Raw genomic sequence first — 18,785 nt, 5'->3', positions numbered from 1 at the left:
AAAAAAAACCCAACCAAAAAAATCCCCAAAAAAAACCCCAGATATTTTTACTTGGAACAGAAATCTGGAACTCTTGATAATCAGAGTTTATTGCTCTGCTAATGTTTGGCTTTTCTTTTCTGAGCTAAGGAGACCATTTCCTCTGTTGATGAAACATGACAAAAGTGATAATTTCTTTTTATCCTCCATCATGTAACCTTTTTATTTCTTTTCATAATTTTTTAAATAACCTTTTAAACTTCTGGAGTTCAAGGGATTTTACCTTGAAATTACTGTGAGAAGGGGTAGATTTCAATTATCTACTATAGTATATTTTTCTTAATTTTAATATCTCATGTTATGTGGGAATGCTGAGATCACTTAGATATACATTGGTGTTTGGATTAAAAAAAACTTTTGAAATAAATTTTGATGATTGCAAAATGGATCAATGGAGGAATAAAACTTCCTAACATTTGAAATTTAAATGTATTAATTCATAGGAGTGTTGTTTCATATTTAAACTGAAAATGTTTTTTGAAGAGTCAGAGATCTTAATTCAAGAAAATAAATAACAAAATTAGTTGCCATCCCTCTCTACTTTCTTCTATCACCTTGCAAAACTTGGGGAAAAGAACTTGAATTTCTGACAAGAAAAGAAAACATATAAATGCACATATCTTTTCCCCAAATAATTGCTAGTTTACTTATGCTTTTAGTTTGCATATACTTTTTTCAGACATTTTGATATTATAGAGAAGTTTGTGGGTTGGGAGGTTAAACAGATTTTTTGATTGATTTCTGAATATTTTTTCATTTTTGCCTTTATTAAAGATGTACAGTGGAAAAAAGTGTAGAAAAACAAAGTTTTTCCAAATCCAGACATTTATAAAAGAAAATACAAACAGGAAACAGAATTTAAAGAGATTCCAAACCAAGAAAGATTTAGTGACCATATGGTGCCAAAATCAAGATCTACTAAACCTAATAGACTTTTTTTTTTTTTTTTTTAAAGGACTGAGTGTTCATCCCTATTAAGCCTGATTTGCTTAAATGAGTATAGTTAGTTGATCTTGACTGGTTGCCAGATCCTCACCAAAGTCTCTCTATCTTTGCTCCTCAACTGGTCAGCAGAGTCGTGAAAGTCTTGAGTCTTATCAGGAGACAACATAACAACAGGGCAAAACAAACTTGACTGGGGCAAATTAATGGCATTTATTCAATTTATTGCCAATCAGAGTAAGGTAATGAAAAATAAACTCAAATCTTAAGATCCCTTCCCCCCATTCCTTCCTTATTTCTGGGCTCAGCCTTACTCCTAATTTCACTACCTTTTTCCTACCAGTAGCACAGGGAGATGGGGAATTGGGGTCACATTAAGCTCATCACACCTTGTCACTGTCACTCTTCCATTCTCACTCATTTCCCCTGCTCCAGCACGGGATCGCTCTCAAAGGAGACAGTCCTTCATGAACTTCTCCAACCTGACTTCATCCCACAGGCTACCGCTTTTCCCAAACTGCTCCAGCATGGGTCCTTTCCATGGGGTCATAAATCCTGCCAGCAAAACTGCAACATGGGCTCTTCTCTTCATATGTCCACAGGTACTGCCAACAAACCTACTTCAGTACAGGCTTCTCACAGGATCACAACCTCTCTCAGGCATCCACCTGCTCCAACATGAGGTCCTCCAGAGACTACAGGTAGATATCTGATCCACTGTGATCCTCCATGGGCTGCAGGGACACAGCCACTTCTTTTGTCATGAGTAAAGTCTTTCATTTAAGTAAAGGATCTTGCTTTACCTCAGATGAAAAGAAAAAAGTTATTTTTAAAGGAAATCAACAGCATACTCAAAAGTTCTTGTTCCATTCTAAGAATATTGTGCAGAGTAGGTATAACCAGCTCATCAGGTCTATTAGAGTGCCAAACTGTAAGGCTCTTTTCAAGTTTATAATTCCATAATTATTTAACTAAATATTTTGCCTTGGCTTTGACTTTGGCATCTTTATATGAGTTTTCATAGCTCTTTATTCTCCTTAGTGTCATCTGACCTGAGAATTCACTACCCATGAGAAAAGATTAGGGAGTTGTGTTTAGCCCTCTCTTCCGCAAAGCCTATTAAAAGACAAAGCTTGAACTTGTTTTATTATGAATGTTCTCTTGCTTTCCCCTGTGCTAAATGTAATAAACCTGAAAACAGGTGCACTGGCTCAGTTGGAATATCTTCTGCTTTCTCTTAAGACAGTCCTTAGCAAAGATGCATTGTATAATGGTGCACTATCTACTATCCAACCGTGTGGCTTGAGTTTTCTAATATCCTGATAGAATTGCCATCAGACAGAATTCTAGCTCTTCAGAGCAAGCAACATTTTACTTCCCCATGCAAAGACAATTTCCTAGCTATGCCCATGGGTACGACTAAAGTGAAGGATGCAATATGAAGTAGGCATAAATCCACTAGAACCACTGTACTTATTCTACTGTGCTATGAAAATCTCATCCTCCACAAACATGGACAGCAAAATCACTGGGTCAATTGTGTCCTGTGTTTGCAACAACCATTCTTTGAAATTTTCAGCTAAAGCAGTTTGCACATACAGCAATTCTGTCATACATCCAGTCTTAGAAATAAAAGGTTTAAGGAATCACAACATTTCTGTTAACTCACGTCATTACTTGTATTCCATTGGTAAAGATTCAGCAGTCCACAGGACAGGTTAAAATGACAGGTTTAAATTTTTATTCACTAGTAAAAATAAAAGTGTCTTGTAATTAATTAATTTGATATATTGAGCCATTACCTATAAATAGTATCTTACAATAATTAAGTCATTAGAGTAATATGACTTGGTGTGGTACAGTTTATGGATTTCTGTTATGGGCAGCTGATATTTTACATTTAAATTAACATAAAAATTTCTAAAAATGAAAAATGGAAAAATAGAACAAAATAATAGCCATAACAAGAAGAAATTCTGAGAATCTACTGTCTCTAATTTTAATGGAGACAAATATGAACTCTTTGGAATAAAGACAGAGTGTAATTTTTATGATATTGTGGTCTTTTCACTGGCAAAGAAGTGGTTCTAAAACTTAGTTTTTCTATTAGGTAGAGACCATGTTCTGGCAGGGCAAAGTGGTATTCCAGATGATTTTAATATTTGGACACGGAAGTAGAGACAACTCAATTAGAATAGAAAAGATTATTTAACTCTGTAGAAAATGCTCAACCACCTCTGGAGTATTGGCTTGTTAAAACCTCTGTTTTTTTTCAGAAATGTGAAATGTGGGCTTTGGAACAGTATTTAGGAATCATTTGATGTCCACAAAAGACATGCTAGCTAGAAAACCTAAGGAAACTCAAAAGGATTAGTACATTGAAAAGCAGGTTGGAGCTTTACATGATTATCCTTCCAGTATTTACCTTCTAAAATAAACTTTTATAGGCTTTTATTATTTATTATTTTATGTCTAATAGAGAATCACATAATGAGAGACAAATGGTAGAAAATATCTTCAGACCAGAAATGTGAGCAACTCTTAGTAGAGAGGGTAAGCAACACTGGACAGCAGTGTTTAAAGGCAATTAAGATTTTTGATGTGTTTCCCACATGATTTGGAAAGTAGCAACAGGCTTTCTCCACACTGTGTATGCTTTACCTTATGGTAGTTCTTTATTTTGACTTTGAACTTTAAAATGTCAGTATCAATGACAGAAAACTTTCCCCCTTTTTCCCCTTCTAAGGTCGTACAGAGCACTAGTGTTACCTTGAGAAAAAAAAAAAATCTTGGATCTAAAAGAATCTGTGAGAACTTCTGAATTTTGCCATTAAAAACAAATATCACAATGCATTTCTATACTGCATGTGCTGGTTACATAAGAGCCAAAAAACCTTCTAACTCTGAAATACGCTGAAACTGTGAGGACTGGGAAATGCTTACAGTTAAACCAAATGGATTTATTTGGTAGGAAGTGAATCACATAGATTTGGATGTCCCTCTGCTACCCTTCAACATTGTTTGATTATTTTGCTAATTCTAGAATGCTGCATTCATTCTCAGGAGATGACTATTCAGCATCAATACAAATTTGTTTTCCTACCTGTTGGGCATTTATTTTCCCAGCGTACTCCTTTTCTGAACTGTTAACACCTTTTGATCTTTACCTGTTTTCAGCTACTGTTGCCCAAGAAGCCATAAATGAGAGTTTTCCAGCAGTGTCCATTAAAAAGGATTAAATTTACAGGGGAAGATCTACTGTAACTTGTCACCACTGCCCCTTTTGGAGCCTTTGTCAGCATCCAGCTGCAGCCAAGAAAGCTTAGCTTTTCCTGGGCTGCTGAAGTTTGCTGATGCAGACCTGGTGAAAGTGCGGACTTCTTGCTCCAAATCCATACTCAGAACCTTTTCCCCCACCTTTTTCAGAGACCTCTTGTGAAAGGAGAACCCTGGCTTCCTCCAAGGCAGAGCTAAACATCCTCGGACACAAGGCACTCTCACAGAGGGATGTGCAGCAAGGTCTCCTTTCTTCATCACCTGGGTTAGTTTCCTTGGCCTTTACCAGAACAGGCTGTGCCCTAGACTCCTGTCAGAAACAACTGAAATAACTACTGGCCACAGAAGGACACCCTTCTCTTCCCCTAATCCTTTCTTTTTTTTTTTCCCCTGCCTCCCATTGCCTTTGCTTTTGCCTTTGTTTTTGCTGTTTTCCTTCCCTCTCAGTCTGAAGAATCATGAAACAATAACAACTGTGAGAAATGACAATTTTTCTTTATGAAGTATAAGAATACTTATTTCCTTGTTATGCATATTACATATCACTTTGGGTCAAGATTTTCAATGTCCAATTTATTTCAGATGGATTAAAGTTAAATGCTTCTCATCTCATGTCTTTTTTTCCTGTCCTTTCTTCTACCCTGACAACCTGTAGGAGAGGAAGTTGATGCCTACATCAAAGCCCAGAAGGGAAATTTCATGTAGGAAAAGTTAGACCATTCATCTTCCAACTAGGTACCTTTTTCTAGAAGGAAAAGACTGCATAATGGTCTTTCAGTATTGTAGATGATTAGAATCTAAAGGGATCCTAATCTTTGTAATACATGCACATTGTCAGATGCTTGGGATAGTTAATAAATAATTATGTTCAGTTGCTGCATTTTTGATCTCTCCTAAAGAGGGTAAAATCAGCTTTAATACCTCAGAATCCAAATCTACTTAAAGTAGATATTACTACTTCACATTCCTTATTTGTCTATGTTACTGTGTGCTATATAGTTGCAAATATTATAGTGTATTTGACTTATATCAAGATAAAACTTTTTAAAATTCAAATTCTAAAGAAGAGATTCAGTTTGGATCCCTGACTTCAATTAGTTTGGGTTCCAAACTGTAACTCACATCACAGCATCTAGCATTTTATGCTTTGTAAAAATTTTTATGAAAATTTTTCTACCAGTGGAAGACATGCAGGCTGAGCAAGCAGACAATTTTCCTGGGGAGAGCTACAGTCTTTATCAACCCAGGAAATTTCTCCTGTTGAAAGATTTCATGCTGGAGCAAGCTGTGCACATCATTGCCCTCATAGAGTTAGAAAGCTGCCTGCTGAAATCCATCGCAAGCCAAACCAGAGCCGACCTGGCATGTAATGAGCTCACCCAGGGGCAATGCAACACACATCTGTATCTTGAAAGCAAAATCTATCCTGGTGCTAACAGTTATGTTTCAATACAAAACTGTGACATCACATAGCTCTTATACTCCCTTGATTTGTGTTTATAACACAACAGAGGATTATTCTCCTTTGATGGATTATACCCTGGTATTCTCAGGTATACACACTTATTTTATGATATCTTATTTTATGATAGCACAAGTAGTTTTTAGGGTGTTTTTATTTAAATGCTGTGCATTATTTCAGTTTTTGAAAATTTACAAAATATCTACAAATTATATTTATTTTCAGGATCCCATCTGATACAAAACTATTTTGATCTGTATTTCAATGAAAGGAATTGTGTTGTAAAGGAGATTATAATTGAAAAAATGTGGAAGTACATTCACATCTGATTTTGCAAAGGTATAAATAATTGAGGGGGTTTTGCATATTCTTCTTCCTCTTCTATCCAAAGGATACATATTCTTAAACAACAGGCTTCTTTGAACTGTCTTTTTCTACATCTTGTTTTGTGGAGAATGAAAGCAGGGCAGGAGCAGGGAGGGAGAGATTAAAATATAAAAGAAGAAAAACATAATATAGAATAATGTTTGGTTCTTCTAAGAGTCTTCTTTACCATTGCTTGTGGCAGCCATTGCTAGGCTTCTTTTCTATTTTTCATTCTGTCATTCTACAGTATTTCACCCTCTCTTATTATAATCTTAAGTTTACAGAAGTTCCTACGTGTCCTAACAAGGTACTGGAATCTGCTGAGGACTCAATGAAAGCCATTTTGGAACAATGAGATAATCAACCCAAATTTCCTCTAATCTCTTTCAGTTTTATTAAGGCACAATCAGGCTAATAGGAAATGCACACCAAAACTGAAGTTTAGTGGGAAATGTAAGCTTACTGCAGGCCTTGTGACTAAACTGCATGCAAGACTTAGCAAAGAAAAAGGTTGGTTGAGTAAATCCCCACATCTGTGGCTTCAGCCATGGCATCAAGCTATCTTGTTTCTGCATTCATCTAAGGTTCTATTTCAGTGATTGTCTTTTTCACGCCAACTTGCTTGTGGGCCCCACTTTGGGGTGATTCAACCTGTTCTTTAGTGAGAAACCTTTAGTGAACAAAGAGTTTTGTGTCAACAATAATAGTTTCCAAGAAGGGTAACAAAAGAGACTGGGGTTTTGGGAACAAGGTAATTCTATACTGGAATCATTTATATATCTATAAGGAAATGTGGTGGATGAGAAGGCCAGAGGAGCCAGGGCTCAGGAGGAGGAGCTGTAGTCAAAGTATAACTTAGTCTCGCTGGCTAGCATTTCAGGTTTCCAAGAGAAGCAGTAATGTTATATGGAATGCAGCTTTCAATCTGTAGGTTGTTCCTCTGAGGAAGACACCTTTCATAGCCTCAGCTCTTCAACAAAGCTCTCTCATGTTGTGGATAATTGCTCTGGCTTATTGCAACAGATCCTCAGATGAGCCCTGGCACCACCAGCTGCTGTGTATAGTGTTCCTAAAGACCACTGTATACTTAGCCAGCTTGTGAGGATGGACATTTCCTTCATGAGCCTGGGTATCGAAATGCATTTCTCCCACATCTATTGTTTATACTTTCAGTGGGTGACTATTCTTGATGTGTCATTCTAAAAATAGCTATTAAGATACTGAATAATGTTTTTTAAAGATGGTATGTATGGATGGCAAAAAACATTCCAATCTGAAGGCAAATATAGGATGTTTGTTATAATCTCTTCATGTGAGTAGTACTTCCTTAGCGTGGAATTTATGGGAATTTATGTCTCATCATTTCAGGAGAAATGATGAGACATATTACTTGGACATTATTGTACTTGATGTAGTGAAACTCAACATGTGACTATTCTTTGCATTGTATATTTTGTTTTTTCAGTGTTGACTTTCTTATATTTACACTTATAGGCATCAGCTGAAACCCAAGTCTATGACTATGCAAGACAGAGATTACATTTATACAAGGAATAATAACAGACCAGTTTAATTTACTGGGCACTGAGATCTGCTGACATGGAATGGCTTATGTCTAAAAAACCATCTCAAATTCCAACCCAGAGAGTTGCATAGTCCCTGGACCACACTGACTGGTAAATCATGCCTGAAATTTTTTATGGAAACTGCTAGCTTAAAACAGAAATCATTTGTTGATTATTAAAAAAGGTATCTATTGAAAGCATTTGAGTGATTTTAATTAAGGAAATTATATTGACATTCAGATAAATAAACCATTGACATTATGCTGGATTGTGGAAGATAAAATTTCTCTAGATTGCATGATATCAGTCTTGACTTTGAATTTCTGATTAGAATATGAAATTGAAACATGAGTTCTTAAATTAAAAACTGTTTTTCCTAAGCTGTACTGCTTTATGAAACAGAGATGCATTTTGCAAATAGCAGCAAGTTGTGCTTACTGCTAATGCAGTGATCATATTATGATGGACATTAGGGCTGGAAGGGGTGTTGACAGATTATCTTGTTCTTTCCTTGGCCAGCAAGGGTAATTGATGGCTAAATACTTCTAGTGATAGAGAGATTCTAGTCTCCCCAGGTATCCATTGCAGCACCTAGATACATTTCCACTGGGAAATGCTCTCCTAAATTTATTTTTCTTCAGTGTAAGTCCTTAGTGATATAAAGAAAAAAATTAAATCTAAATAGCCTTTCACTTAATGTGCTCATTTTAATTGCTTCTTTACTCGTATATAATACATGACAATATCCATGCAGTCAACCAGTCAACCTTCCTATGTAAGGCCATTGAGCTACTATTTATTTTAGAAAATTACTTTATCATTTTAATTCTTTGAAAAGCTTATAGCAAGTCCTCATTTGGGCAGGATTGCTTGAAAATGTAGTAAAAAAGTTTGCTATTCTCTCTTTCAAGGCAGACATGATTGTGACATGAGATTATGCTCAGAAAAGACTCTTTAGAGAGCCATTCAACACAGCCTTCTAATTATGTAATGATATGGATTTGTTAACTGCTCTTTGAAAACAATTTTAAAGCAACTAAATGCCTACTTAGTGCTCGTTTCTTCTACAGCATATTTTGTTAATTTGAACACTGAGTCCTCATCTTGCGTATCCAGAGCCACCTGTTATTAAAGCTGAATCTAGGATCAAACATTATTTTTATCTTGTCAAGATCTTGATGCTAACATCTTATTAATTTTCATTTCCATGTAAAGATCTGTAATAGCAACTTGAATCTTGGAAGGAAGGATTCTACCTGCCAGTGATCATATAAATCACATCTGGAGCTTGTATGAAATGGTATGTTTCTCATGAGTGATATATACTCTACAGAATAGATGCTGCATGGTGTTTAAAGTGCCCAGTGTGTGGTGATGCTTATTTTCCCGATGCAGCACACATCCAATACTGATTTGAGGAGATGTCTTGCAGGCTGCTAAAAGATTAGCAGCACTCAGAAGCTCTGTCTCTTGCTTGCATTCTGCTTTATGCTTATCAAAGGCAGTTTCAAGCCAGCAGTCAGGTACCACTAGCAAAAGATACATATGCATCCAACAGCTTGTTCCTGGAAGATTGCAGCCTGGGATTTTTCAAGCATGGAGCCTCCTGCCCTGGTAAACTGGCATGTGCACCAGCAGAAGCCAAGCACTGTGAACACTTTAACACAAGACTATGTCAATGCAGATGTTCTTAACTGTTATGTACCGTGGCTGTGTTCACAATATTAATGTCCCGAGAAGAGATTCACACAGTAGATAAAGATATCTAGCCAAATTTAGAGGTTGAAAGGTGATGTAAAGCATGCCAAGTTGTTATGTGCTTATCTGGATTTTTTGCTGTCAGGTTAAGGCCAGTGAAGGTCCATATGAGAAACATTTCACTAGATGTGAGTACTGGAAGGAAAATCAGGTGTGTTACAAAAGTGAATTAATTAATGTGAAGCTTGTAATGATGATAGCATTGCATGAAGAAAGTGGGTGGAAGGTGGGAGGACAATTCCACCTAGCAGGAAAGAAACAAATAGTAGACTTGGCCAGTGGTAAATGCTCTATACAATCTAATGCTGACTCTTAACCAGGCTTCTTCTTTAGACTGAGAACTACTAGAAACACTGATCCCAACAACACAATGGGGGTATGGTCTATGCAGACCATTCTGCCCTGGAGGTATCTACCGGAGGACAATGTACGTGCTGAAGGACTGAGCATCTGATGCCAGACGTCATCAGACATGGCTGTATTTTTGCAGATTTCCATCAGAAATGAATTGCTAGAAGTGAGGTCATTATGGGAGATGTCACTCAGGTAGGTACCCACTCACACCAATCAGTTTAGCTAAGAGCCAGCTTCCCTTTTACTCCAGCTCTCCCTTTCAGATTGAAAAGCAGTACTACTCCTTTTCCAAACAGGAATAGAGTCTAGGAGAAACTCTTGCAGCCTTACCAATGTGGCCACTCATTTTCCATGGTTTAGGGCAGTTCCTGGAGGAGCAAGTTCTTCTTATAGTAGGCTTGGGATAGCAAAAGTTGAAAGAAGAAAACACCTCATGTGCTGGCTCCCTCTCAGCCATACATTTGATGCTGTTTGTTATATTTTCCACTATGTTTAATCTGTCTGTGTTTTCAAGAGAGGATAAGAAATGTGCCCACCAAAGCCACTTTATCACTTCCCCTGTTGGCTGGACAGAAGAACAAAAATACAGCAAAAGGATTGTGGCTGGAGATAAAAACATGGAGAGAGATTACTCATCAGTTACCATCATGGGTGAAAGTTGGCTTGGGGAAATTATTTTAGTTTATTACCAATTTAGTTTAATTTAGTTTATTACTAATGGAATTCTTTCCCAGAAATGGAGAAGCTTTCAGCAACTTCACACAAATGCAATACAATTGTGGACCTTCTTATATTAGACACAGACTGACATAATGAGATACAAGTCAGAAAGTGGGAAGAAAAGAGAACTATTGATGATTTCTGCTGCATTTACAAGCAAGTTTTCCTAGTTAAACCATACCAACCAAGATATATGTAGCAAAAAAGAAGTGTAGGAATATTCTGGGGAGAAATCAGCTGTACTAATTAACAGTATGCACATCTGTGAGGTTATATATCTCTTTGCCACTTCAAATTTTACTGTGTATCTCATTTGGAAGTGAAATCATGAGCCAGAGACTGACATTAAAGGTACATACTGTAGTAGTGGGAGCTGAGGGCATCCTGTTAAGGCTGGTCCCACAACAGCAGGCTCAGGATGAACAGTGCCAGCAAGGCTTGGTCTGTCAGCCACAAAAAGGATTTACTTCAGACATAAGGAAAGGGCAGCTCAGAGCAGAGAGCAGAAGTAGTCTGTTTTCCTTCAGATCACCCATCAATCACTGGGGAGTGAGTCCATAGAGAAGAATGGGTAAGATTCTAAAGGCAAGGAGTACCTATGCACATTTCTCATTCTTCCTTTCCAAAAGCCAGCTCACCTTACCTCCTGGACTGGAGAGTTACTGAAATTTCTATCTTATTGCAGTTCTCTGTGCCTAGTTTCAATGCAGAGTGAGAACCAGCTGATTTACTGTTTTCCCAAAGAACTTTGCTACCCTGCCAAAAAGGATTTAAGCTCCTTTACTCAGCAGACAACTAAAGCACTGGGAACTATGAGTCAAAATGCACAGCAGCTGCAGGGATCTGAATCAGGTGGGAGCAGACCTCTCCTGGAGAGAGACTGGACATTGTGGGACAAGCTACCAGGGAAGGAGACAGGCTGAAGACAGCAGAAACACTAAAGAAGGCCAAAGCAGCAGAAAAATCAGAGAAAAAAAAAATTAGCATGACTTAAAGGCAGAGTTCGTAGGGAGAAAGTTGGAGAGTTGTCAGGGAAAAGCATGGAGATATTTGAATTCAGCATCATGAGGGGCAAAGGGCTGGTCTCCATTCTCCATTGAGAAACAGTCCTTGGCCAGAGGTAGCTAAGGTTCGAAATCCCTGGCAGTGCTGGTGTGACTGCTTAGGTGATTGATCACCTCAGGACCCAGTGAGTTGCAACAGCTTAGTCTAGAGAAGACCTTATATTTATGATGTATTAGCTTATCTGACTTGCTTTTATTGAAGCAGAGAGCACTTGACTGAATAGTTATGGCCGCAGGTCCACAAGTCAGTAACCCAAAAAATAGTGCAAATAAGCAGCTGGGAACAAGGCAGGGCTGGCAGTGTCTTTACTTGGCCCTGCTGCAGTAAGGTGAGGATGTGTGACTACATCCTCAGTATGGTGATCAACTACTCAGGTCAAAATTACCTTCAGAGATGAATTGTTTTTTGGTGCCCATGTGCTAAGTTATGAAAAAACAGCATGGTAGTTTTTTCTCCTTTACTTGATTTTTGAGAAAGAAGAGGACTCTTCACCATTTTCTGTGATTACAATGTTCAAAAATAAGCTTCACTTCTCTTTATTAAGAAGATCCAGCATAAATTATTGAAAAACTTCCTGTAGCTTTTCTAAATGAGCCTGCAGTTTTCTGAATGGCTATCATCATCACCTGCTAGAAAGCTTTCACCTCCCTTTAGATGAAAGTTTGTCCTCTCTTGTTACTCTTCTCCATGGTGAGAAAGGTGATGACCTCTTCATGTGAATGTTGTGCTCCTTCTGTCACACTGAGGGCTCTGCATTGCTACTGTGGAGGCACCCAGGACAATTTCTCCTTTCCTCAACTTTCTGGATGTGTCATGTTTTTGTTTGGTGACCACACTTACTGTGTCCCTACCATTTTGGCTTCCCCTTTCTTTTGGCGTGTGTGCACTTCCCCCTGCAGCCTCAACTTATTCTGTTCACATCCCTTTCAGGATTATGTGGTGCTGAAACTGTGATGACTCAGAGTCACTCTGGGCAGCTGGAATTGCCGCAGAGCTGAGCACTACGGGGGGAGGACAGAGGGCTTAGGCAAGGCATGATGCTGATCTCTGGGGCTGGGAGACTGCCTGGCTGCCTTACAGGCCACCAGGGCAGCTCTGGGACTTCTGTCTGTGTTTCTTTTGATTCTGGCTGAGCACTTTCTCCCAGTCAAGGTTTTAACTTCCTTCTGCAGTCATCTGAGAAAAAAACTGAGATTTTTTTTCATTTGAAAAAAACTGAAAGACAAAAGGAGGTAGATTTAGTCATATTTTCACCAAATCACATAATTCCTCAAAAGAGGCTCCAGGAAATTGTTATCTATCATGATGAAATAATAGAAACAGAAAGACTTGTGGTGAGCTGATTGTGAACTCTTTGTTGGTTAGAGTGGTACCCTATAGATTTCAGACTGGGAGAAACTTTACCCTCCCAGAGGGAAACCACAGGAGTTCCAAAGAAGTTTTTCTTTTTTGCTACTTGCTGCAAGTTATTCTTTATGATACTCAGAAGGAACTGTACCGGTTAGTGGCCAAATAAAGGTTCAGATACATAAAGCTAAATGTAATATGGTTCAGATATAGAAAGATTCTGAAAAAGAAACTATCATTCTCATCTCCCATGGCTTTATTAATGTAAAAAACCCTCCAATATATGAAAAAGTTTGATTTTCAAACTTGTATGACTTGTAGTTTTGGTCATAGCACTGTAATACTTCATTTATCTGGGTTTGTTTTAATAATGTCTGAAGCAGGTACACTGAAAATGTGGCTCTTCTGTAGGAATGAGGTTCATTGTCCCCTTTATTACAAAACTGCTGTTGGTCCCAGATTTATGGATCAGTGTTGTTTTCTTGTGTTGGATTTACTTGCAGTCAGGCTACTTGACTGAACTTCTTTTCCTGTCAATGGAAGGTAATACATTTTACTCAAGTATGAGTCATCTCGTCCTTTAGCAGATGTCTAAGGCAGGTCAGGTGAATCATTTTCTTGGTACCTACTTCTCCCTGCTGACAATAAAGGGAATCTAACAGAGCAGCTCTGATATATCCCATACATGTTGCAAGTGTCTAAAGCTACTTGACATGAAACCCACTTCCAGTGTTTGTGGAAAACGTACACCATCTATCAACACAAATTGGTTTCTGAGTGAAATGGAAGCTATGGGTACATAACCTTCCAGCAGAAGTCTGTCCTTCCGTAAGAGAGTCCATGTAATCACTTTGCCTACAGTCATGACTTTTGTCTCTTCAATAGGTTTGTTGTGTACCAGCCAATGTCCTATGCAGAAAGGCTCCCTGCTATGTTTCAAGGCAAATAAAAAAGAGTATTTAGCTTGATGAATTTCATCAAGTGTATGGCACTTTTCCAGCAAAACCTCTAATGCCTACTCTTTTTAATTGGAAAAATCCTTGCCTGATTTATATGGGGCATTTGCTAATATGTAGGAGCAGTGGCAGTAACGTCTGACTTAGATGTCTGCCATAACTTTGAATAGCTGAACTTGGGGCACCTGCATGGTACCTAATCAATGCAAAAATGTATGGTGTGGGCTTAATTAAGCAGTAACAGATCATTCAGTAATGTTAATGCACACACACACAGAGTCAAAAAGACTAATTATTCTGACCTGCAGCTTCCTCATTTATTATTAAACATTTCAGAATAAAGAAAAGTGCATAATGGGCTAATCAGATACAGCCCTTTAAAATTAAAATATGGACTATGTGAACTGAAGACCAAAACTGTAAGACTTGGACCAAAAGAGCTAGAGATTTTCTAAGTCACAATCTTAAGCATTCCCACTAGCAATCAAAACATCCTGTTACCAATTCCATTCACAATTATCATTTTGCAGTCCGAATTGTTGCATATTTTCCTACATTATAATTTTTAATACTTTTCATGGATTTGTTCTGCACTTAGACCTTCCTTGAGAAAATGGGAATATATTCAGTGGCTCACATTACTCAAAGGTAATCATGAGAGAATTTGGAAGATGGCCTTCCATGGCATCTCTCAGGCTGGAAGTGATCTCAGATAGGCGTGTGCTCTAACATCCCACTCAGAGTTAATAGTGAATTCAGCATTTAGACCAGGTTGCTCAGGGCTTTGTTGGGTCAGGTCTTTAAAACCTCCATGGCAAAAACTCCTCAACTTCCTAGGCAGCCTGTCCCAGTGCTTTGCTGTCCTCACAGCGATCCTTGGACAATTTGTTCCAGTTGGAACTTCTCTTTTAGTCTGGGACTGTTGTTTCTTATTCATGTACAATGCCTCAACATAAGAGGTATTGGCATTCTTGCTAACTTCCCTGTGGATATGGACAGACTGCTGTAAGATGTTCAAAAGTAATGTTGTCTGTAGGTTGAACAACCCTCTTGCAGCTTCTGCTCACAGAGCAGGAGTGCCAGGCCTGACCATTTGTTGGCCTTCACTCAACTCACTCCAGTATACTAACTCTTACACTGGGAACCAAAACTGGGAGTATTCAAAATGTGATCTAATGAATATTAGATAAAGGTGAGTAATCATTTTCCTTTGTCAATTGGCTCCAATTTCGTTAACAAAGCTCAGGAAGCCAGGACACTGCTGACACATGCTTGGACACAAATACACATTGATGTAATACCAGACTATTCTGCTATACCTCAAAGATCTGCAGGCAAACACTGGTTCTGAGCCAAAAATAGCATCTTTGTCTAGACAATCTTAGATTTTTTTTGTGACAAAATATGTCAAACCTACCTGGCTGTCTGACTTCAACCCCAATATATCAGATGGCCTCACAGGAAGCAAATCTACTGTACAGCACATGTGCCAAGTTTATGTTTACTATGCAAATATAAAATTACTTTGATGCTTCCCCTTGGCTAAAGGGTAAGATATACTTAAGAAAATCTTTCCTAAATAAAAAAATACTTTTTCACAGATTTGCCCCTTATTGATGGAAAGCGGCTAGGAAACTGAAAAGAAGAAACTCAGAAAATACTAGATGAGCTCTAATGACCTTAACAGGCAACCTGGCCCCTGATAAGACAGAGGTGTACTAATTACAAAAGAAGAGTAACAATCTTGCCCTTAATGGGCCACAACTGTGGGTAATTAATGTAAATATGATAAAAAGGGTGGGTTGGCTGTGCAAAGAAAACCTTGAGGAAGAGGACCTGGAGGAAGAGGCACTTTGTGGAGGTAGAGGACACTCTCCTCCCTTTGAGTACAAAGAGCCATTTGGAAGTGGAAGGTAAGAACCTTGTCCCTCTCCTGCCCTCAGGTACCAAGAGCTGTTTGGAAATGGAAGGCAAGAAACTTGCCCTCCTGTCCCATCCTCTCCTGTGCTGTCCTACAGAGGAATCTCTGCTGTGATGCCTGGAGCACTTCTTTCTCCTCTTCCTCACTGAACTTTGGGTCTGCAGAGCTGTTTCTTCACATATCCTTATTGCTCTCTTACAGGTGCTGTTGGGCTGCAGCATTTTTCTCCTTCTCAGGTAAATTAAATATGTTGTCCCAGAGGCTCTGCTGTTGCTGCTGGTGGGCTCAGCTGTGGCTGGTGGCAGTGGCTCCATTGGTTGTGGAGAAAGCTTTTGGCAACATCCTGTAGGATCCTACAGGCAACAGTCAGATGACTTGAGGTGTTCTGGTGATGGACTGTTGCCTTAATTTGGACCTGTTTAAACTAAAGTAGGGGAGATGGAGTAAAGATATGACGAAAGCCTTAAAGTATTTGGAAGACTGATGTAAACTGCCAGGAATTCTTTTTTTAGCTTGGCCATATAGTAGAAATAATGAGCTTATATTGAACAGATTAGATGTTTGGAAAACCTTTCTAACAGTAGGGATGCTGGTAAGTTTCTGTAGACTACTGGAAAATTTATGTTGTTCATAGGCATATTTGATGAGTTCTCACACCTGTGCTGGATGAACATCTGTCAGTAATGGACTTTTGGAGCTACTGTGGATTAGAGGGTGGGCTGTGGACTGGATAAGGGACTAGGGGAACTCTTAGGATCCTTTCCAGACCTATGGTGGTTCTGTGCACTTAAATGCCTTGTGGAGCCCAGTCATCTGGAAGGAAAATTATTTCTCTATCATCAGATTAAAAGTTTAAGAACTAGCAAACAAAAATCAAAATACCTATCAGTGATGAGTCTATGAGAACATATTTAAAGACAACAAAGAGAAGTGCTAAGATTTGATTATAATGGCATCAGTTATTGTTTTGTATTATAATAGAAGAGTAACTTGTGGAGAACAAAGTAAGGGTTTACATTGCAGGAGCACCCTTGACCCATTTTTTGGAGCTAGGATTCTCATAGAGATAATGCCAAGATATTGAAAAGAGTTTACTGTGCTTCCAGAAGATTAAAACATAGATGAATTACAAGAAACAACATGTGAGTGAAGAAATTGGTAGAGTTGGATAGTGATAGGATGAGCTCATTTACAGAAGAACAGCTATCAACCAGTGAATCTATCTTCTTGGCTGAGCATTACTGTCTGGCAGTGTTTGGTAGGCCTTGTGGCAAAAACAAGCCTTGAGATGGGATGAAAGCCAAATTTAATAGCTCTTTGAGTAAAAATACTCTAATCTTATTAAATTATTAGGGAAATTTCAGGCAATTTTAGATGAACAGGTGAAGGAACAAGGGGTAAGGCTCAGTAGCTGGATGAGTTTCTGAAGAAACCTGTTTCTGCTGCAGAAAAGGAAGCTGGGGTGGAGAGCAAATTCCTCCTTTTGCTGGCTGCAATGGCAGCACACTGGTCTTGGTCAGTGAGAGGTCTAGAGGTGCCCTGGCAGAGTGTGTCCTCCATGGGCATCCACTCTGTTTAGAGGGGGAGCCTGCTGTGTGCCCTGGTTCTGGTGAACCCACATACTTTGCCACCTGCAGTTAAAGAACCCAGTGGCTTCAGTGCTGGAGATGACTCTCAGAACCATTAAGTTTCAGAACTGAGTCTCACAGATTTTAAGTTTAGCCATAATGATGTAGTTCACTGTAATTTTTTTTATCTTTCTGAAATAAAATTTCTTTGCTTATTACAGAAAGATTTTGAGAATTGGTGAATGTAGGGAAATGTGAATGTGAAAAGGGTGAATGTGAAAATAAAGTGCTGGTCATTTTTGCCAATAGCACCATGAAAGCCTATATTTAAGTAATCTGTAACAAACATTAATTTGGTGAAACATTTCAGGAAGATATGCGGGGAACACATTTTTTTCTTTCTACTTTTAAAATTAGCTTTATTTGCATTTCACTTTATTTGTGTTTTTCTTTGGGCTGTTTAAAAATCCTTGGAGTTAAACATGACAGGTTCTATGTGTGCATTGGAATAGGATTTACCACATTTTTCCCATGCCATGAGTGCATGAATTCCTGCTTACATACGAAAGTATTTGAACATAAAAAGCAATCATTTGGAATCAGATTGTGCAGGATGAATCATGAGACAAAGTCTCCTTAGAGATCCAAAAACATATTCTGGTATTCCTGCCAGAGTGTTTTCATAAAACTTTTTTCTTGAAAGGAATTGCTCAGAAGGTAATAAATAAAAATCATAAAAGGCAACCAAAAGTTGCAACTTGATTTTGCAAAATGTATATGTTAAATGAAGAAAGTAATATACCTTTGCCCTCATATAGATTACTTTTCCAAGCCCCTTCTGAATCACAGTTAAAGAAAAAAACCTTCTATTTTGGTGTCTCGCTTCTTTTGTTGATTAAATATGAATAGAAATATTGAACAGTGGAATAAAGTAATCTACAGTCTTCATGCTGATTTTTTTTTCTTGCTTTTAAAAGTCAAAGCTATCCAAATTTCCAGGTCCCTTATAATCATCATGGGCTGCAAGTTACCAGCTTGTTTCCTTTCTTACATTGTATTCCTGTGCTAGAAGCATCAGACTGTCTTCACCTGCTAGCCAGTTTCTGTGGGAAATGCTGCTTGAAGTTTCCACTCCCATGTTAGTCTCACCAGGATCACAAGGGAGGTACAAGATAATGAGTCTAACACGTGCCTCCAGGAAAACTCTGCAGAAGGACCCCCATAAGTCTCTGATGGGACTCTTGCTAAAACTGAAATGTGCTAAAAATGAATGTGACTATTTTTCTGAGAAAATGAAATACTACTTTCTTTTTTTGTACCTTCAGAATGAGGTAAGGGATGCCACATTTAAAATGTGTTTTATGTACAAAATACAAAAATTGACTGCAGGTTTAAAAATTGTGCACCAATAAAATATAAAAAAGTCTCTGGCAGTTTTGAGTTGAT

At 38.3% G+C, this 18,785-nt stretch overlaps 1 long non-coding RNA gene across 1 annotated transcript; it reads left to right on the top strand.

The window, feature by feature from the left end:
* Positions 1-7,454: 7,454 nt before the first annotated feature.
* LOC146768250 (uncharacterized) lies at positions 7,455-18,765 on the top strand. Its single transcript, XR_014952388.1, has 3 exons — positions 7,455-15,763; positions 15,973-16,007; positions 18,339-18,765. It is a non-coding gene; the product is annotated as an uncharacterized LOC146768250 (long non-coding RNA).
* The last annotated feature ends 20 nt before the right edge of the window (positions 18,766-18,785 follow it).

The sequence above is a fragment of the Lonchura striata genome, chromosome 2, assembly GCF_050655825.1.
Source record: "Lonchura striata isolate lonStrDom1 chromosome 2, ASM5065582v1, whole genome shotgun sequence".
Lineage (NCBI taxonomy): Eukaryota > Metazoa > Chordata > Aves > Passeriformes > Estrildidae > Lonchura > Lonchura striata.
This window is presented reverse-complemented; position numbering and strand designations above follow the sequence as displayed.